The sequence below is a fragment of the Trematomus bernacchii genome, unplaced genomic scaffold (assembly GCF_902827165.1).
Source record: "Trematomus bernacchii unplaced genomic scaffold, fTreBer1.1, whole genome shotgun sequence".
Lineage (NCBI taxonomy): Eukaryota > Metazoa > Chordata > Actinopteri > Perciformes > Nototheniidae > Trematomus > Trematomus bernacchii.
Window position 1 is genome coordinate 1,249,031 of NW_022987582.1, and position 10,977 is coordinate 1,260,007.

The 10,977-nt window shown below is 41.4% G+C and overlaps 1 long non-coding RNA gene across 1 annotated transcript; it reads left to right on the forward strand.

The window, feature by feature from the left end:
• The first annotated feature begins 9,700 nt into the window (after window positions 1–9,700).
• Window positions 9,701–10,738, forward strand: LOC117480168. The gene is made up of 3 exons (XR_004555640.1): window positions 9,701–9,835; window positions 10,163–10,186; window positions 10,630–10,738. It is a non-coding gene; the product is annotated as an uncharacterized LOC117480168 (long non-coding RNA).
• The last annotated feature ends 239 nt before the right edge of the window (window positions 10,739–10,977 follow it).

Below are 10,977 nucleotides of genomic sequence, written 5' to 3' on the forward strand. Positions count from 1 at the left end.
AATACACATGCTTGACAGAGATGCTGTATGCGAAACCAATGTGAGTTTGGAAAATTGCACAGTATAAATCTATTTTAGTATACCTCAACAATGTAATTATGATCAGTGGAAATGGCCATGACATGGGCCCTTTAACCCTATTGGAGACATCTTTGCTAATATAACTGTCACTGATGTTACTGATAAATTGTTTAGTTTGTTTATTTTTTGGTGTTTCACTTGAAGACATTTTCTGCAATTTCTTCAGTTGCTTCGTAAGTTTAACTGACAAACCGGCTTTGTGGCTCACATGTTGTGTGCCACAAATACTCTCACGTAAAAATTGTTGTCATTGTTCAGAACTAGAGAACACAGGTGGGAAGAAAACGAGTTAAAACGTGAAAGCATGAGATAAAAGTAGATTTTCTTTATTAGAAATGTAATATTGTATTCTATTTTGTTTTTATTGTGGCTCTATAGTTAAAGTACGACTTTTTAAGACAACATTTAAGTGACACGGGTTTCACAATCAGCAGCAGTAAGTTTCCAGCTCTGTGGATTTATGGTCATGTAGCACCTTCCCCCTCTACTTAAGGTTACTACAGAGTGAACTCACGGACCCACCCATGCATTGCTCTATGCAAACATGTCAATATGTATATTCCACACACACACACACACACACCTTAACTGTCTTGCATTTATATGTATACATTTAATTATCTGTTTGTAAATGACTTACTTTTTATCTTATGTTATTGTTGTTATTCGTAATCATCATCTGTACTATCCTGTGTTTACTTCTTATTTTATCGCTGCTATGACACCTGAATTTTCCTACAGTGATTAATTAAGATCTTTTTTTTATCTCAATCTTGATATGTATTGGTATTTTCTCTCCTAGTAAGACTGTAATCACATGTAGTGTAGCAATGCTGGATTTTACTGGTATTTTCAAATAGGACATTTCCGATTAAAGAATGAGTAGCAGTGGAGGCTTCTAAGCCCGTCCAATTTTAGGGTGAAGGATTTTTGTCATTGTATCTTTTAGTTAGAATTAAGATCGCTACCTCCAAATGTAAGTGACAAAGATTTTACAGTTATGCAGCAGGTCTGTTTCTAGCTCTGCGATGTGGGGTCATGAAGCAGCTTGCCCCTCTTCCTAAGGTTACAGAGTGAACTCACCAACCTCCCATGCATTGCCGTATGCAACCACTACATGTCAATATGTGTAGACCACACACACAGATACACCTTATCTGTATTGGTACATTTAGCTTCTTAGTCTTCCACCTTATGTTATTGTTATTTTTCTTATTCATACTGCTACTTACATGTTAATTATTTTTTTTTTTTTTTACTTCCTATCCTTGTGTGACCTCATCTGTCCTTTCCCGTGTTTCACTCCTATTCTGTTACTGAATACCTATTATTGAAAACCTGAATTTCCCAACAGCGTGCAATAAAGTATTTTTTATCTTACTCATCATATGTATTTACTCTCCTAGTAAGTTATATGGCTAGATTTGACTGGTATTTTTAAATATGAAATGTCAGATTAAAGAATTAGGAGTGATGGAGGCCTCTTAACCCGTCCAATGTTAGGGTGAACGATGTTTCGTCAATGTGTCATAAATTAAGATCACTACCTCAAAATGTAAGTCACAATGGTCTTACAATCATGCACCAATCAGTTTCCAGCTCTGGGATGTATGTTTGTGAAGCACCTTCCCCCTCTACTTAAGGTTACTACAGAGAGAACTCACCGACCCTCCCATGCATTGCTGTATGCAACCACTAGTCAATATGTATGGACGACACACACACACACGCATTATCTGTCCCATACTCATCATATGTATTGGTATTTTCTCTCCCAGTAAGACTTTAATCACAGGTCGGTTATAATGCAGGATTTTACTGGTATTTTTAGATGTGAAATGTCAGGTTAAAGCATCAGGAGTGGTCAAGGCCTCTAAGCTCCACACATGACAAAGTCAGGGAAGAAGGGGCTTCCCATCCCCCGCTATACATACAACATACATAAACCCACTGCACTCACTCTTCAACACGTGCACACTCTCTCACACACACACACACACACACAACAACAAGCAATGCCCTTGTTTGAATGACATGACCTTTCTTTGAGCCTTGCTCAACAGCAGGTGAGCAAAGCAGGAATTCTTATTGTCCAAAAACATGAATGCTTAACCTTGGGTAATAGTAAACCAAGGAAGAGGGTATGTGTTTGTGTATATGTGTATGTAACAGGGTCCAGGTCAATAGAAAAAGCTCTCCCACCCCCACAGCATTCCTCTCAACCTATTGAACCTACTCTGAGTTCATGGGTGTTGAAGACCACCCCCACCATTCCCATCTTCTTTTCGTCCCATCCCCCACCTGGTTTGTTATTTGTGTCACTATGCTTCTCGTTATACCTTCTCCTTGTATTGACATGCTTGGCAATATAATTGTAGTCAACTTGACAAAAAAGAGAGAAATGGAGGAAAAACATTGATACAGTTGTAACCATGAATTACTATCTGTCTTACAATAAATAGAAAAGATAAATAAAAAGGAGTGAACATCAAACCGACGCCTATGGATGGTTATTTTTTCAATGAAGTGGGTCAAAGTGCACTGCTTCAAACTGGCCTATAATATTGAAAATAAAGCCTGTTTCTGTTGGGTTACTCAAGGTGGAAACTAATGACCAACATCTGAAATAAACTGGATATTTTGCAGATGAAGTTACACTGCAGTGCAATTAATGTTTAGATTCACCGCTGAGGTTTGTGTCCTCAGGTGACACGAAGAACGTGTAGTAAATGAATCTGTTGTTCATATCAGGACACGACTGATAAAACTATCATGTTGAAAATAATATTGTTTAATTTTCCTGTAATGAATTTACCCTGGAGATGTCCGTCTCAAGGTCGTACTCATTGTGAAAGTATGCAAGCTTCGGGCAGTGAAAGCATGCAGGAGTTCCTTTAAGGCCAAACGCACAAGCAGGTGTGGCCAGAGCGAGGCACCTCAACAGAAACCTGATCCGCCTGAGGGGAAACAGAGTCTTATCACTCAACTGTCTCTACATTCTCCTTGCATAGTTCGAGCAACATATACTTTTTCAACTGCAAACCAGGACAGTTTTCAAAAAATTGCACAATGTTGCTGTGTCCTCATTCCACCTGTCAGACTCTCTGGCTACAATAGAGGAATTTGAATTACTCATGGCATACTATAGTTAAACAACTTAGAAAAAGAAACAAGGTGAAATATAAACTCCCTTTCTTTGCATAATCCTCAGTGACTGGTTTATATTTAATGCACCGACAAGCAGGCACAGTATTAATAAATAATTGTTTACAAATGTGCAGCATTAAACATGTTATATGTCACTGTCAATACCAAATCCTTCAAGCTTTTTTTACAGTACATAAACATAGACAATATGATCCAGTCCACGAAGCCTCTATTTATTCACTATTTATTTGTATGCACTATTCGTAAAGTTTACTATTTAGGTAACAGGTATCTTGTAAATAGACGTTTTATTTTATTTAGTTATTGTTGGTCATTTGTAGTTATGCCTGTTTGCATAAAATGTATACACCAGTTGTGTTTACATGATGTTCATAGTTATTTGTCTTTGTTTAGTTGTACTTTCCTCGTTCCTAGATATAGCTCAGCTGTCTATTTCTGTGCACATCATAGCAACATTTCCTGTAGGCCTATGTGTAGGCTATGTTAACATATCATTTGTACGTAAATCAAAGCAAGCATTAACGTCTCTTCATAACCAGTCACACCCTTTCATCTGCCAAGGCTGCAGCGTTTTCCGGATGCTCACAATTGCGGAGACACGACATGTGTTATTAGTCAGTATATAAACCATGGTATAAACAGAGACGACATGTTGGAGAGAAGGTCCGCCGCTACATTTATGAATGAACTCAGATGACACGCCCCCTAAGACGTGCGACCAATAGCGTGTAGACGTTGTTCTCAAACCACGCCCCTCAATGGGCTCATGAGCGACCAATGGGAGGCGCGCAAAGGTTCTCGCTGTTGCATAATTTGGCTGAAGTGCTTCACGTTTGACCGACTTGGTAGCCTACACAGTGTGAAAAGATGGAGAACAGATACAACTGTGGATTTATAGCGCCAGAGATTCGAGCTCTTGTGAGGAAATTAGTCATAACGTCACGAATGTGTTAACGTACATTTTTACAGGCCTGTTATGAAATAAAAATAATATAAATAACAGTAATACTCTACGTAAATTACCTCGTGATGGGATTACAAAAATTAGGCTATAGGCAATCTATCTATCTATCTATCCATCCATCTATCTATCTATCCATCCATCTATCTATCCATCCATCTATCTATCCATCCATCTATCTATCTATCTATCCATCCATCTATCTATCCATCCATCTATCTATCTATCCATCCATCTATCCATCCATCTACCTGTCTGTTATTTAAAGACGAGAATGGCTCTTCTTGAGTAACCATACACATTGCAGCAGGTAATGTAAACCTATTGACATTTTATTTTAAGGGATACATATATCCTCTACTCCTGAATATGATGTAATCTATAGATCAGAAGACTGCATTTGATTGCCTATGGTATTCTATAGGGAGGAAGATCCACCCTAAAAAATGTTTTGATTCAGAATCTGTTTTATTGCCGAGGGATTTGCCTTGATAGTTTTTGTTGCATAACACTACAAAAGGTACATTAATCAGAATCAGAATCAGAAACGGGTTTATTGCCAGGTAGGTGCACACATACGAGGAATTTGACTTGATGTCATGGTGCATACATAAAATATAAAACAAACACTCTCCATATAAAACAAAAAATCTTTAAGGACACTGTAATAAAATATAGTTAGATAGCAATAAAATAAAGCAGTAATTTACAGCGAAATAGAATGCAGTGAATTATAGAATATAAATATTAAGTACTGAACATCTCATGATTCATAAAATAGAAATCACACAATTAACAGATATACTCCAAAGGATTGAATGTGCAAATTATTGCAAAATGCATTGATTGCATGGATTCAATGAAAAAGTCTAAATAAATTCCTTTACATTTACAATTTACAGCTAAACATAAACAATGCAGCAAAACTTTAATTGATGACGTAATCGGGTGGCAGTTTTCAGCAGTCTGACTGACACTGAGGCCCCGGCTCCATGGGAACGCATACGGCAAAACGCATCGGAGTAACGCAAACGCAACCGCAAAAAAGCTTCCGCCCACTCGCCGGTCAACGTGTGTTAAAGTTGAAATCTTCCGGACAAAATTATAAAAGTGCCGGTCAAAGGTCTTCTTTGTTATTTATTGAGCTTTAAAACAAATGAATAACGACGATATAATGATATATAATAATAAAATACACGGAGCCTGTCTCTTTTTCCTCTCTTCTGACAGCGTCAGTGTCTGTGTCATGCAGCAGCTGATCCTGTAATGAGTGACCCGACAGTAAAAATGAACATATTTATAACTAGTTTAGGTAGTTTGAGAGGTAATTAAAATAGCTAAGGGTGATGATCTGACTTGAAGTGTGTGTTTTGCTCCCGCTGCATCACAGCGGCAGGAGCTGCGTGTCTCCGTCCTGTCAGATTAGACTTCACTCGCGTTTATGTCCATATCGAGATAAAGATAAATAATCTGAATTCAAGGAGGAGCTCCTGTAGATGTTGCACAAAGAACTGTAGCATGGTCAGTAGCGACTGGAGCACGATAGCAACCCTGCGGGGGAGAGGCGGGGAGAGGCGGGGCTATGAAAACGAATGACCGTATAGGCGACTCCACGGCCCCGTTGGACCCCCCAGAGCGCTCCGTTCCCAGATCTATCCACCTTTGGACCCGTTGTCGTTTGCGGGGTCCGTTTCTACGTTTCCCTTACGGCGTCGTCGAGCTTAGAGGGCTATACGCATGAGAAATATGCGGATTCAACCCGTTTTCTACCCCGTGGAGCCGGGGCCTCTGTCTCATGCAGCAGCTGATCCAGTAATGATGACTCGACAGTAAAAATAAACATATTTATAACTAGTTTAGGTAGTTTGAGAGGTAATTAAAATAGCTAAGGGTGATGATCTGACTTGAAGTGTGTGTTTTCCTCCCGCTGCATCACAGCGGGAGGAGCTGCGTGTCTCTGTCCTGTCAGATTAGACTCATTATCAGCCGGAACGGGCCGTCGTCAGGGGGCCGCAGAAAGCAGGGTCGCTGTGTTGCGACGTGGGGACGGGCGTGAAAAACCCGGAGGTCCCCAGCAGGGAGGAGCGCCGCCCGGCCGCTGGCGAAGGCACAGCGGCGGCGGGTACGAAGCCCTCGGTAGGAAGGAGCCGTGTCCCCGGGAGGAGGGAGCCGTGGACAGGGGAGAGGCCAGACGGGGCGCCGTCGAGGCGAACCGTGAGCCGCGGTTAGAGGTGAGGCCAGGCAGGGTCCCGAAGCGCGCCACCCACGGGCCGATGAAGGCGTGTGTGACGTCCGAAACCGCCGAGGCGAGGGAAGAGGCGAGACGGGGTCCAGAAGCGCGCCACCCACGGGCCGAAGAAGGCGTGTGTGACGTCCGAAGCCGCCGTCGAGGTGGTGAAACAGCGAGAGGGTCCACACGAGGCCGACCAGACATGGTCGAACCTCCTCTCAGGCACCAGAAAAAGCTCAAAAAGGGTCGTCCCGTCCACGATCAAAAACAGGTGGGCGAAATAGCGAGAGGATCCACGCGAGGCCGACCAGACATGATCGAACCTCCTCTCCGGCACCACAAAAAACAAAAACAAAAAAAACAGTCGGATGTTGATAGCCGCTGGTAGCTGCTAGTCGTTAGCTGTTGCTAGCTGTCGTCGATAGCCGTCGGTAGCTGCTAGCCGCCAGCTGTAGTGGCTAGCTGCCGTTAGCCGTTGGTAGCTGCTAGCTGGTAGCAGTCGTGGCTAGCCGTTCTCGACGGCCGGTAGTCGCTGTCGTCGTCGTCGTCCCCGGAGCCTCTGCTAGGCGGCGTGCCCCCACCAGGGAAGGTGCTGCAGCGTGCAGTGGCAAGCACCTCAGGGGGAAATCGCGGGGCGGCCAGGAGGAACCGGCCAGCATCTTCGGCCAAAGCGCGGGGCTCAACACTAGCCGAGTTAGCTAGCGCAGCATGGACATGCAGCCGCATGTCCCGAAGAACCAGCTCCACGAGGCAGAAGTCGGGTCCCTCCATACCTAGCAGGTCGTGCATCGTCCCCTCGTAGCAGGAAGGCCTGCTGCCCTCCAGCGCCGAGACGAAGCGGGAATGGTGAGCGACGTTCCCAGCCATTCCGTGGGGCGCACCGAGCCTCAGTCTGTGCGCACGAGGCAGCCACGGAGGTCTCCAAAAATCTCCGGCATTTCGAGAAAAACAAGAGTTTTCTGCCGTGTTCGGTTCAGTCTCGGAACCTTCGCGAGAATCACGTCAGGGTCACCAATGTAGTGCCGAGAGAAGGGAGACGGAGGCGGTACATCGGAGGTGCAAATCTCACTTTATTGAGCAGCAGAAATTGACATGCTGTCGGGTCGCAGCCGCAGAAGAGAAGAGAAAGTGAAAGGGAAACACACACAGTAGGTACCCCGGAGGTACCGTCAACATATATGTCCGGGCGGAAACAATACCCCCAACCTGTAGTTCCTGGATTGAATTATGTAACCCCGTTAATTAGTGATCACTACAACACTATGAAGTGATGGCAGAGTGTCAATTCAGTTTTAGGGTGGATTTTTCCGAATAAGCCATGCGCCCATAGACTGTATATAAAGCATGCGCCTCAAACCTGTCACGTGGAGATGGCTCCCCCTCGTGTTCAAACCATATGTCAGAGTCGTTGCACATCTTTAATGACTCAAAGCATTCAGTCTAATTCAAACCTTGATTAGTCCAATAAATGCATACACATTATGTTCAGTTTATGTAACCTTTTGATCGAAACAAATAATAACTGTGAATTGATAACATACGACTTAATTTAGGACTACAACGACATGCAAAATAATTTTCCTGCACAGAAAGATGCAAATGTATGCAATCCTAACAATGGCAGTTGATTGTTCATACACAATAAAAATACCATACACTGCATCTGCACGTGCACAGAATTGAGAATGAATATAACAGACCTTTTTCACACTTCTCTGACTTGTCATACTACACAAACATAATTAAAACACATGATATACGTTTAATCTGTTATTTAATATGTGTTATGTAAATATGTAAATGCATAGACTGGCCAACATTTAGCACAATTATTGTATAGCGTCATTTGTTTGAAATGCCCTTTGCTACAGCACAGTGGTTTCCAACACAAGGGGTCACAACTAGGTAAGAAATAAGTAACGCATATTGTATTTTTCAGACAAAAACACATTTGACCTCTTCAGACCACTGAAAATAATTTAAATCCCATGTTATTTGTATAGAAACGACAGAAATATATACTATCAATTATTGTACCAAAGCACTCTCAATTAAAATTACAAATATCTACAAATGTAAAATAAGATAGAGAAATCAATTAACAGCATAAGATGAACAGTATATAAAGGAGGTCCGTAACATAAGTAGTCCATTAACTAGCTATATTTCATATGAAAAATGTAATTGACAAATTAAGCTGACGTAAAACGGTATACAGAATACAATTCTGCAAATAAAACAACATTAATGGAAGATCACTCTTTAATTGAATGCTCACATATTGTTAACCGCGTCATAGTCATCTATTCATACTTGGAAAACTTTTTTCCTTCTCTTTATGTCAGTTATTTTTTCCCATGTTGAGTTTTTGCTAGTTACGTTTTGGGAACAAAAAAGGATAAATGAAATGTATTGTTAAACTGATACAACTTCAAAACATCTGACTTTCATTTAAAAGCCCTTCCAATATATTTGGAAGAATATGGGGTCTATTCTTCCAATTCACTATGAGGTTATTTCCTACTCATTCCAGATTAAAGGAAATTAACTGGTTTAAAGTGGAATACATATTATGGTTATTTTTTGTATGGCCTAGTTGAAATGCTGGTGTACTGACTTGTCTATTATTGACATGTTTATTATCCGATGACAGTTTTTTTTTGGTAATGGTTGTTGTGTTATTTAAGTTTTCTCAGTCTTTGTTTTTTGTTGTTTAGAAGTATGTCAATTGTCCCTTTTAGAATGTCTTTGTATAAAAGGTAAGATACACCTTTTAATTTTTTTTAAATGCTCTGATGATGCAAATGTATGTTCATAAAACCCACCTATAGCAAAAATTCAGAAACATGTTTTTACCAGACGAACGCCTTCTTCTCACACATTCCTCTCCTGTCATCCATGCCATTTTTGACCTCCATCCCCATCTTTTGTACCCCATTTTGCAGTAGCCTCTTTTTCCCAGCGCTTTATTCTCTCCTTCTCTCTGCCCTGTTCCCCTCAGTTTCCCAGCAGCTCACAGTGAATTAGATCTCACCCACTGCTCCCTCTTTGTGTCCATGATTTCTCTCCATGTTCGTCCCTTCAAACTTTTCGGCCCATCTCTCTCTGGCTGAGAACTGATCTGATGCCCCATGTGTCAGAGTGGAGCCAGCAATGCAACATCCAATCTCTCGCTGTTTAGCAGAGCTGTGGACGGTGGGATCACTGGACCTAGTTGGTATCCCCCCCTACCCTCTCTTTCTCTCTCCCTCTCTCTCCCTCTCACTTGCTCCTCATCTCCCTGTTCACTTTCATTCATTTCTGTGTATGGGCAAGAAGGGCTAACATGGACTCTTTGGGTCTTTGTATCCTTCTTATGCTTCTGTGTTTCCAGTGGACGACGGCCCCTGCTGCTGGTAAGCTTTTTCATCTACGAAATAATCAGCGTCATGTTAGATAGTTTTGTTTTGATGTTGTGGATTTGTTTGGGTGTTACGATGTGAGTACTAGTTGTTGGACTTGAGTTCTTGAGCACTTTAATTGAACTGTAATGATGTTAGGAGCAGCAGTAGATAAGAAGTGATGAAAGTCTTACATATTATAGAGTGATTTGAAATATATAATATTTGTTGTGATGCGTTAAAATGTTCTTTGTTGAAAATCTATTTTGAACCACAGTGAACTTTAAATGGCTGAAAGATAAACGTTTTTCTGAAGTTTTTTCTCTTTTTGTTCTTTTTCAGAGGAAATTACCTGGACCTACACTGGTGAGTTCAAGTTTATTTGTAGCACCACAACTTGTGCAAAGGAACTTCAAAGGTGTAGCAGAGAGTGATAAAAAAAGGCATAGAAAGTGCAAGATGATCTGGGTGCATTTGACATATCTCAGATATAATGAATCATTTAGGACTGGACTATTAAGAGCTTTATAGAGCAGGAGCAAAATCCAAACGTCATGGATAGTATTTTATACGATAGATTTCTGTGTCTCCTAATTCAGGATGATTTGCGGTAATGTAGTCTGCTAATAACAAAGACCTGCACACGTTCACTTAAAATAAGTGCTGCTATCCAATGAATAAGGAGTCTTTGCAAACATTAAAATTATCATCAAATCTTCTGTAAGTTGGGTAGGATTTGTGTTTTCCCCCTCATATCTCCCGACCCCTGCCCCTCTGTTTTCCTCTCCTTCTCTCTCTGTCTGTATTAGTTACAGTTCAACAAGCTGGCACGAGAAAAGCAGCCACAGAGAGATGATGAAGGGGAGGAGGGAGATAGAGAGGAAGAAAGCGAGGAAAAGGCACGGAGTGAGAAAGGCGGAGGGAGGCAGGTGCACGAGGATGAGGGTGTCGCACAGAGAGAGGGAGATGGGACGGGATGAAGCTAAAGCATAGCATGACTTCTGACTTTTCCGTGTGTTCTATTCTTATTTTGTTTTTTAAGTTATATCTGTTGTAATTTATTGTCGTTTATTGTGTTTTGTAGTAATGTGTTTTTTATTACATGTACAGCACTTTGGCTCGACCAAAAATCGCTTTTAAATGTGCTTTATAAATAA